Below are 9902 nucleotides of genomic sequence, written 5' to 3' on the forward strand. Positions count from 1 at the left end.
CTATTATGAGGGGGAGTTCTTGGGCTCTCGAAAATTTTAGCCATTCTAGAGAACTCCGAACAAATGTTTCCCAGAAAACGGTCGTTGGGTGCCCCTGGAGGCCGGCCATTTTGGGAAAGCTTAGAAGAATTTCGAACCTACCTCCCACCTCATCCTAGCTTTTTAGAATTGACTCCCCCCCCCCCCCCCCCCGCCCATAAATTTCGCGTATTGCGAAAGTGACCCCCACCCGATTGCTGTGGAAACAACGAATAGTTTAGCTGCTAAGCTACTAATCGTTCCGAAGTTCACCTCATATTTTATCTACAGTCGTGTTTATAACATAGGCGTTTTCTATTCAAGGCTGTTACACTTGATTTCAAATCACGCTTGTTATTGCTTTGGTACTGCTTCATCTCGCCCGATGTTATGTCGTCCGAAATGTGAGTTTTTCGCGTATTCTCAAAATATAGACACGCTGGAAAGCTTCACTGTAAATCTTCTTCAATAAAGATAACAGTGCAAACTTTTATGGTGAAAAATAGTACAGCGAAGCTTTCCAGCGTCTCTATATTTTGAAAGCCCTCACCCAATCGCAAAATGATAAAACTAACATATGATAATTTGTTCCCGCAAGTCGGGCATTTCGGGCGACATATCTTCGGGCGAGATTTTTGGGCGACTTTTAGTCGTTTTAGTCGTTCTCCTCCTGGAAACTAGAAGTCTCTATATACCTGTCGTCGCAGTGCTTCATTCCAGTCCCCCAGGAACAACTGTGATGTGATGACCAGCACCTGCCGCGCCATGATCCATGTCTCCTATGTTCCCCATGTCCATGCGCTTTACAAAGAAAAATAAAAAGTGGAAGACGTGCTGAACGCCTTGTTGTCACATAAAACGAAAGTTCTAGCGTGGGTATCGCGGTTAAAGACGCTATGATGAATTTTCTATATGCTGTCTATGTCCGGTAAAAGAAAAAAATCGATCAGTCTCTGAGAGTTCGATAACATCGCCCGATGGTCAATGATGTTGAAGTTAACGAAGCCTATGAATCTTTAAAGATGGCGGTTAGGGTATAGCGACAAATTTGATGAGAACACATTACATTTAAAGGTTGATTTCCACTGACGCGTTTTTGGCTACACACGTTAACGAACGTAAATTTTAATCACGTAAATAAAATAGAGGAAAGATAAAAAGTGCTGAGCTTAAACGAGAAGTTGAGCGAGGTTCAACTTTTACGCTTACGAGCGACCTTTCATGCATTGCCTCTATTTTATTTGCAAACGTAAAGTTTGCACACATACGCACGTAAAAATTGCGCGACACTTCAAATCAACCCTAAGGGAAGTTCCGCACAAAACTCGCGCGCGGAGCACTTTCGTCCTTCCCAGCATTCCTTGGAAACAAGGCTGCAGTCTTAAAAAGGAAAACAAAGCGCTCTGAGTGTTCAAGTTTGTGATTGGCGAAACGAACAGCTGTAGTTGGCGAGATGATAATCTCAGCGAGTGAGTCTCCTGGCTATAATGAAGAAATTATACTCACACAGTCATGAATGCAATATGAAAATTACCTTCAACAAGTGAGATGTTCAGGATGATCAAGGCCATGAATAGCAAAAATAACCAAGGTCCAAGTCGAACAGCCTGGCAAAGAAATAATCAAATGAGAGTTAGATTGTGCTGCCATTGGACTCCTTAAAACCTTTTATGATCTGCGTTCTATACATCCTCTCTACATATGAGTCCCTCATTTCGTCTATAGAAAACGTTTCTAAAGTTTTTGTAAACTTTGCCCAAGTAAGTACAAAGATAAATGTGGAAAAAAGAGAAACTCTTAAATATGAAGTGACTGTTCGTACCATGTCTTCGATGACGACGACGAAATAAAAGATCCGTTCTCAGCGAGTTCTGCTTAAGTATGTTTTTCCACACTTCCTCAATAAGAGTTGACTAAAAGCACGATCGTGTTTGCCTTCTTTTATACTCACACTGTTGATAAAAGGCGTTTTATGAGTAAATGACAGATGCCAGCCTTTCAGCGCATCTTGAACAAAATTCGAGCCATAAAGCGTTTCTTCTTGTGAGCTCTTTGTCCATATATCGTTCGTAACTCCGATTAGCTCCGATCAGCGAATGTGAACCATTCGATTAGGAAGTTAGCTACAGGCATCTCACGTTAGCTTGATATCATGGGCTCCCTATACCTTTCTATATTTTCTCTCTGTGTAAGGAGGGTGTTCTTTTCCCCCTCTCTTTTTTAAAAAAAATGCCTGCCGGTAATTGCAGGTTATGTTCTCGTACACTTTAGAAACGTTCTATTCTTTTTGACGGTGGGGGCAGGGTTGAGGGGCTTCGATTAACCTCTGCGATTCCCAAAAGGAGATCTTGCTTTCAGGATGACAATACGACTGATTGGTTTTTACTGTAGACTATTATCAATGGTACTAGAGGTACTATAAATCATATAAAACATGTGTACAATACATCTATTAAAGTGGACGTGCAGTTTTATTTGTCCAAGAACATTACTTCCTTGTGGCCGTCCTTAAGTCCTTTAGCATTACTAATTTAACTGAACGTGCTGCATGATGTCATAAGCGAGTTCCCATGAAAATGCCTCGAAACATTGTAAAACCGCAAAGACGTGACCTCGGCCATGACCTATCGACAAACGTGATAAATGTCGCTAGTATCTGTAAATAATTTGGAAAGTTTCCTACCGTTTTCTGTCTGGCTTACAATTTTAAGAAGCGTTTTAAAGAAAAGAAAAAAAGTAAAAGAAAATATAAAAGAAAAATTAAGTACAACGGGAATGGGTACCCATTCGCCTCACAGTTTCTGGAATGGGAATTTGGCTACAAAATTCTACGTCGAACTTTTTTTGGAGGGGTGGTTGTTTGGCATTCGTTGTTCGTTTTCGTTTTTTTAGCATTAATAAACGGATTTGCCGGGTTTCATTTTCTTCTTCTCCATTTTTATGGCATTGAAAAATGGAATTCTTATTCTGTTTTCCCACGTTATTAGAAAACGAAATCATTGAAACTTGCTTTTACGGTTTTCGTACGTTTAGCATCTCTTCCTGCTAGGTCAAGACTGATTTGGAAATCATGCTATTGCTTCCTAATGCTATTGAAAATAACAACCCTTTCGCATTAACGTACATGTCAAGACTTTTCTCTCATACGTGGAGCCCGGGGGGGGGGGGGGGGGTATTCCTGGAAATTCTTGGTGGGGGTGTGCCGCCCGGTTCTCCAAATCCTGACCCTCTTTCAGGCTAAAAAGTATCATTTTCCACACCCGTTTTCAGACCTGGCCTCTAAAATCCATACCCCAAGTCTCTGGTATTTGAATAAAAGGCCAACAAATCCTTTCTGGATGAACTTTTTGCAAAGTACTATTTATGTTTTAGGATTCTACAAGCATAATTTTTTCATGTGAATGTTTTTCATGTCACTATTAGGAGTAGAAAGGTCAAATAACATGTTTACACGACCAAACTGCCGATGTTTCCTCTGGACGAGCCGTCTGAAATATCGATATGTATCAGTCTTGTTGCAACACGCGTTTGTGCTGTATGTACGTTACTTCTTCGAATGCATTTACTTGCCTACACGTTTTGCGTTACGGCGTCGATGATTATGTACACGTTTTGTTGATATCTTTGAAATGGAACAACCGTTTATGATGGTTATGATAGCTTACTTTGTGAATACTCCGATTTCACTTCCTTGAACTGTGATATTTTGCTTCAGTCCAATTTTAGCTCAGTCTTGCAAGTCGTTCTTTTACAGGAACGTCTAATTTTCAGCTCTGACTTAAAGCTGAAAGTTCTTATTTTGGGGGGCGATTTGAGTGCCGTGTATTATCAAGTGTAAAAACTCTCGGCTTCGCTGCGAGTTTTAAACTAGGCTTTTGTACATTATGCTTTTGCTTCCCCACTAAAATGCTCCACCTTAATGCTCCATTTTTCCCACTAAAATGCTCGGTCTCCCCCAAAAAAGTTACTAAAATGGTCGGATAATGCTCAATATACAAACGGTTTTTAAAATTAATTTTAAAGTTTACACTTACAAAAACGTGCAAGTGTTGCAAGTAACAACGACAACGTGTACAAGTTCATTAATACAGCCAAAAGAAACATCTGTATTAGGTTTTTTGTGAATTTTGAGTTTTAGTCTTCATTTTTTTTTTCATGGGGCATGGGCTCCTGAAAAAAGTTAATTTCTATTTTATTTTCTCGGAAAAAATTAATTTTCCGGGGAAAATGCCACTAAAATGCTCGAATAATGCTCAATGCTTTTGCCTCACTAAAATGCTCGAAAAAATGCTAGCATAATGTACAAAAGCCTATTTTAAACCTGATAATACAATCCTGCTCGTTTTTAAACTTTTATTAATCCCCAAGATCAAAACTTAAATTCTCATTTCTTGCCCCTTTTCATTTCCTACTGAAGTAGTGGGGAGGAGGTGATAAAATATCAAGCAAATTCAATTTGTGTGATCATGTTCGCAATTCTCATGACCACTCTGTTTTACAAAGCATTGATATCTCAAGGAGAAATTTGATGCTGATCACTCTTAAGGGTTAAACAGTACTATGTCACTTTATTTGCCGTCTTTTTAGAAAGCTAGAACGTGTCTTCCGCAATAATTAATGAACAAAAATAATGGTTCTGTTTTCTAAGACGATAAAGTGACGATATTTAGGCCTTGAAACTGTTTCCCGTCGTCTGTTGCTGCCAATCAGGGTGGCAAAGTGGGGGGAGGGGAGGGGAAGGGTTACCTATCACGCATGACGAAAAAAATAAATGAAATATTAACTACATTAACAAGTATCCTATTATCATTGTGATCTGAGGAAATCGGAGGTCGAGGAACGAGAATAAAGGGCAAGAAGTTGGTGTCATTTTGTGCTTTGAAAATCAGACTATAAAGATTTTACGTAACCCCTGGTAGAAACTGTGCTGCCCCTAATGCACTTTGATATGAAAGGACGTTCTTGTTCTTGGACGAAACAGTTTCAAAATGTAAAGCGCAGAAATGGGAGCAGCGATTTTTTTTTTCCCAAAATAATTTAGTTTGGGGTTACGAAACAAGAACGGAAAAAAAGGCACCCTACTGACTGGATAATTAGTCAAAGCATTCCCTTGAAGAGTTTTAATCAGTTTAATGCTCGTCAAAACAGAATATTGTAAAATAGTTTTGAGCACGTTTACGATTACGTCCTGTGATTTAGCTAATGTAATATTAAGGAACCAGGGCCCGGTTGCTTAAAACATTGACTTAAGTACTCACTCTGAAGGTAGGTCACTTACGAATCCGTTACGGGTTGTATATGGGTACACTTACACTGGTGCATGATACGCACTTAGCACTCTCGTAAGTTTCTGTTTTACGTGGTAACTTACTAGCTCATTTAAGGGCGCACGTAACTTTGATATAGTACTTTATTATTTACTAACACTGTACTCACTTTATTTTTCTAGGTTAACCATCCTTAAATGAAAAGAAGCTGTCTAGTCGTTTCGAACACTTTTAAGTTTCTCAATGAAATAAAGTTTGCATGCAATCGATATGTAACTTCAATATCTACTGGAAATGTTTGTTGATCTTCTTTTTTGATAACGACGGCTTGAAAGTGTACATCAGAGGTTAAATTAAAGCTTATTTGAACGAAGTTACTTAAAGAAAAAACTTTCTTTACTTCTCAGTAAAAGATCTCGTTAACTTTAGTAAAAACAGTAAGAATACGGGACCTACTTGGGACCCGTAAATTTTGCTTGCTATTTTTCCCGTAAAAAAGGTTTATAATATATGCAACACGCGCAATTTCTGTTGCATAAACGACGCTTAAGTGAACACTAACGAAAATGGTAAGTGAATTCCCACCCTAAGTGGACCACTCAAGATATTTAATGCAACTCACTTAAGCTACAAGTAAACGTTCGTATACCCGTAATTGTTACGGGCGTTTTATGCAACTAGGCCCAGACCACAAAGCCAAAATAGATATCTTATTTATGAGCTGTTTCAAAACCAGTTGAAAATTCAAAGGTGAATTCGAAGAGCTTTGACTTCATGAAAAGCAATAAATTTCATTTATCATATTAAAAGAAAAGTTTTCCAGTGCCACGTTGAAATTGCTATTTGAAGGAATTCGAGTTCCCAGTAATTGCCTATGTGTAAGGTAAGGTGGCGTTTAAGGTTTCTTAGAAGTTACATCTTTTAAAAGGTCACAGTATCTACAGCATGGAGCAGGAACGTATATTGGTCAGTAGCCTTTGTTTAAGAAGTCACATGTTAGGATTTCATCAGCAGAAAAGTTAGAATCGCCGCAGACAATAAGAAAAAAGAGCCTGACGGATAGTTTATTAAATGGGGGTAAAATAATCAGCGGCTGACCAGTGAAAATACTGATCATAAAATGGACACATCCTACAATACCTCGATCGTCCGCCTCTCTTTATTTAAGGAATGGCTATGATCTACTGTGAACAAAATCAGTTTCCTTTAGGAATTATACGAAAAAAATAAACTTGAATGATCCTTTTTTGATTAAGATTACCAGTATCCGAAAATTACAATTGATTTGATCAACTGTCGTAATTCTGATTGCCTCTGATAGCTTTGTAGCTAAAGATCATGTTCGAAAGACAAGTACTGCGTTCATTTACTCTTTTGTCCTTAGCAGGAACCAGTGCCATAACATATACACTTCCACGCCTTGCTGGACATCCAACAGGAACTGGGACAAAACTGACAGCTTCCACCAGAATAGCGAAGGCTTACACACCTATAAAATAAATGAGGTGAGGGTTAGTGGGGACAGGAGAGTGTGGGTGTGGGTGTGAAGTGAGAGGTGAATCGGGGGGACAGGAGCGTGTGGGTCTGAAGTAAGAGGTGAATGGAAGGATAGGTGATAACAGTTTTAGGGAGCTTTAGCATTCACTACGCCAGCGGCAGCGTAAACCTCGCTATTAAAATGAATTCGGATTTTTTATCGCATCGAAAGAGATGCGATGTATATGTTTCAGTCGTCATCGATAAAACGTCGCATAAAGCAATTTTTTCACGTCGAGGTCGTACTGGAACGGTAATTAATTGTTTGACGTAAAGGTGATGCTTAACCTCTCTACTGATAGCAAATCGAATCAGTTACCTGTCGAAACAACTTTTCCACAACCAGCCAGTCCCCCAGCTGCTCCATCCGGAGCATCTGCTCCATGTTTTAAAGCAGTTTCCTGAAATGTCCGGTAAAAGAAAAAAAACGATCAGTCTCTGAAGCTTCGATAAAATCGCCCGATAAAAAGAGACGTCAATGATGTTGAAATTAACGAAGCCTATACATCTTTAAAGATGGCGGTTAGGGTGTAGCGACAAATTTGATGAGAACACATTGCAGTTAAAGCTTGATTTCCACTGACGCGTTTTTGGCTACACACTTTAACACAGGTTAATATTAATCACGTAAATAAAATAGAGGCAAGATAAAAAGTGCTGAGCTTAAACGAGAAGTCGAGCGAGGTTCAACTTTTACGCTTACGAGCGACCTTTCATGCATTGCCTCTATTTTATTTGCGAACGTAAAGTTTACGCATGTAAAAATTACGCGACACTAGAAATCAACCCCAAAGGAAGTTCCGCACGAAACTCGCGCGCGGAGCACTATAGTCCTTCCCAACATTCCTTGGAAACAAGGCTGCAGTCTTAAAAAAAAAACAAAGCGCTCTGAGTGTTCAAGTCTGTGATTGGCGAAATTTGCGAGATGAGAATCTCAGCGAGTGACTCTCCTGGCTCCAATGAAGAAATCATACTCACATAGTCATGAGTCAAGAAAATTACCTTCAACAAGTGAGATGTTCAGGATGACCAAGGCCACGAACAGCAAAACTAACCAAGGTCCAAGTCGAACAGCCTAGCAAAGAAATAATCAAATGAGAGTTAGATTGTGCTGCCATTGGACGCCTTAACAGCGCTCAATACATCCCCTCTACATCTGAGTCCCTTATTTCGTTTATAGAAAACTTTTCTAAAGTTTTTGTAAACTCTGCTCAAAGTAAGTACAAAGATAAATGTGGAAAAAAGAGAAACTCTTAAATACGAAGTGACTGTTCCTACCATATCTTAGATGACGACGACGAAAGAAAAGATCCGCTCTCAGCGAGGTCTGCTTTAGTATGTTTATCCACACTCCTCAATAAGAGTTGATTAAAAGCACGATCGTGTTTGCCTTCTTTTATACTCACACTGTTGAGAAAAGGTGTTTAATGATTAAATTACAGATGCCAGCCTTTCAGCGCATCCTGAACAAAATTCGTGCCATAAAGCGTTTCTTCTTGTGAGCTCTTTGTCCATATATCGTTCGTAACTCCGATTAGCTCCGATTAACGAATGTGAACCATTCGATTGGGAAGTTAGCCACAGGCATCTCACGTTAGCTTGATATCATGGGCTCCCTATACTTTTCTATATTTTTCTTGCTGTAAGAAGCGGGCGCTCGCGGGCGCTCTTTTTTTTCCCCTCTCTTTTCAAAAAAAAGAGGGAAAAAATGCCTACCTTATTAGTATTAAATTTCGCGGGTCTTAAATTTCGCGTTTTTCGCGATTGTAAAAAAATCGCGAAATTTAAGCGAGCGAAATTTAATACCCGTTTTGAAAATTCAAAATAGAATTAACTTGTAATGGCAACAACATATACAGGATATGTATAGATAAACACAAATTGCTAACAAATTACTGGTAAGCTCCTTTTTGTATCTTTAGTTTTGAAATAACTTTAGTTGCAAAGATTTCACACATTACTTGTTCCAGAATAAAATGAAGTTGAGAATGCTTAAATCGCGAATTTCAATCCCCTTTTTTTCATATTTGCCTGTTAAAATCGTGAAAATAAAATCCCGCGAAATACTGTCCGGTCAAAATCGCGAAAGTAAGTACCATTAATGTAATTGCAGGTTATGTTCTCGCACGCTTTAGAAACGTTCTGGGTTTTTTTGAAGGTTGAGAGGTTGCGATTAACCTCCTTGATTCGCAAAAGGAGAGCCTTCTTTCAGGATGATAATAGGACTGATTGGTTTCTACAGTAAACTATTATCAATGGTACTAGAGGTACGATAAATCACAAAAAAAAAGTATACAGTACATGTAACTGGACGTGCAGTTTTATTTGTCCAAGAGTTGGGTTCTTACGTCCTTTAGCGTTACTAACTCAACTAAACGTGCTGTGTTTAAGAAAATGCCTCGAAACACTGCAAAACCGCAAAGGCCTCTGCCATGACCTCATCGACAAACGTGATAAGTGTCACTTAAAAGTAAAAAGAGGATGAGTGTCTGCCAATAATCGGGAAATTCCTACCGTTTTCTATCTGGCTTACAATTTCAAGAAGCGTTTTAAACCTGGATATTAGAACAATGTGATAAAAACGTGAGAAGGGGGGAAATATAAATAAAATAAAAAGAAGTAGAAAAGAAAATTTGAAAAAAAATAGGAAAAAGCAGTAAACATCTTAAATAAACTCTATTGCCTATTTGGCCTCCCGCACAACCCAACCCGTACCATTCAGTGGCGGATCCATGGGAGGAGCCCGGGGAACCCCCCCCCCCCCCCACCACCACTTCTTTTTAGACCAAACTGAGGCTCGAAGGGCCGAAAAAAATTTTTTGGGAGACCGCCTCCCCCCTCCCCCCTTACGATTTCTTTGTGTCGTCACCCAATGCTTCTTTCACAAACGTTTGTACGTGTTTTTAGGGAGGAGTGTCGAGCAATTACACAAAGAACAGATACATATTTGATGTAACCTGCTGTTACGCGTTTTTTTTTTTCGGGGAAGCGTGAAAGTCACTGGACGGCGTAACGCGCAGTTTCTAACGGATGCGCTGTCACAAGTGCTAAATGTTATGGGAAAATGAAACAGAAACTTTA

Source organism: Porites lutea, chromosome 10 (genome assembly GCF_958299795.1).
Source record: "Porites lutea chromosome 10, jaPorLute2.1, whole genome shotgun sequence".
NCBI lineage: Eukaryota > Metazoa > Cnidaria > Anthozoa > Scleractinia > Poritidae > Porites > Porites lutea.